We start from the raw sequence: 1621 nt of genomic DNA, 5'->3' as shown, positions 1-1621 counted from the left end.
CAGTTCCCGGTCCACTGCTGGAGCAGGGCAGCATGCTCCACCCAGCTGGGGTGGGCAGGCGGCTCTCAGGACTCAGGAGGAGAAACCCGCGCTAACGTCGCCGCCCACCGCACCCCGGGTGAGTGGCGTCAGCCCCAGTGATCAGCCCTCAGCGTCTCGGTGTCGCACTCTGACTTGGTGACTCTTCATCGCCTGCAGATTTTATGAAAGTTTAAAGTAATGATAAGCTACATTCATCTCATATTCTGGGAACATACTCCTACAAAAAAAAGTCTGTATTTCACATGTGTCCCAAATGAAATTATAACCGTGAGCCTCCCTGAAGACCATCAGAGCAAATTTCTGCACTGAAGACAGCGTGATCCCCAGGCTCACAGTCACTCTTCTTTGTGACTTGCTCCCTGGATTTGGCGTTTGGCATCATTAGCGGACAGGCCGACTGCGGGCCAAAGCTTTAAGGAAATCTGGACTGCGCGCCCCACATTGAAGACTTGGCCAATTAGCATGTGTTCTCGGGCTGCAAACAGGAAGTCAGTGCGTTGCTTGCCAGGCGGCTTATTGTTGTAACGAGCTCGGCATGGGCGCTGACCCCTGCTCAGGTGGCCATTCTGGGAGCTGGCCAACTTCTTCCCACGTAGGAGACAGGGACCCAGGGCTGCAGAGCCTGTGCCGCCTTCTCTGCCGTGCTGCAGGGGAAGGGATGGCGCCCAGCCTGCAGGCGGTGGGAGGCCGCTGGGCACCGTCCCTGCCCCGGCCCCCAAGCGCCCTGCGCAGTTATGAAGGTGGCGTGTGAGGCTAGCATGCCCCAAGCGCCTGCTCTGTGCAGAGCCCTGCCGCGTGCGGTTATCTCTAACTGCAGGGACACGCGTGTTGCTCTTGGCAGGTGAGAAAAGTGACCAGGGGAAGTGACTGAGGGTCAGAGAGCAGTGCTGGAGGGGCTGGGATCTGCCCCAGGGGCAGTTCCCGGTCCACTGCTGGAGCAGGGCAGCATCTCACCAGGGACGCGCCCCAGGGACAGCGTCTCATACAGGCCTCTCTCCAGTGAGTGCTGAGAACCGAGGCAGGGAGCAGGCCACCCCGAGGTGCTCCGCACATGCCCCTCCTCGAGCCCTAGGGCAGCCCGCCAGCTCATCCCTGCAGGTGACGTCCAGGCAGAGGCCTGACAGGACAGAGGCGCCAGAGGGAGACGGTGGCGCCCACACAGGTGCTGCCTTCCATTTGCCAAGGCAAAGTGGGGAAGCGGATCTCGGGGATGTGGGACAGGAGGACACGTGCAGTGACGAGGTCCGCTGTGGGTGCTGAGCCGCGCCGAGCGTGCCTCACCTGCTCCCCTGCCACCAATTGGCCCTCCTAAGCTACTGTTTCCCCATGAATCTGCCCAGATCGGAGCCAGACTGGCCCCCTGCTTCCTGTGCTACTACAGAGAGTCACAGTCTGGGTAGCTCACAGAGAAGAAAATTCTTCTCAGTGCTGAGTGCCAGGAAGTCCAGGTGCCACGGCGGGGCGGCTGTGCTCCCTGCGGCGTCACCTGCTGCCTCGCATGAGAGCCCAGCAGAGTGCTCCCAGGCTAACCGCTGCCTCCACCCCTTCACCTGCGGGCCTCCCAGAGCTTCTGCAGGGC

Source organism: Octodon degus, unplaced genomic scaffold (assembly GCF_000260255.1).
Source record: "Octodon degus isolate 3935 unplaced genomic scaffold, OctDeg1.0 scaffold00052, whole genome shotgun sequence".
NCBI lineage: Eukaryota > Metazoa > Chordata > Mammalia > Rodentia > Octodontidae > Octodon > Octodon degus.
Note: the sequence above shows the minus strand (reverse complement) of the source record.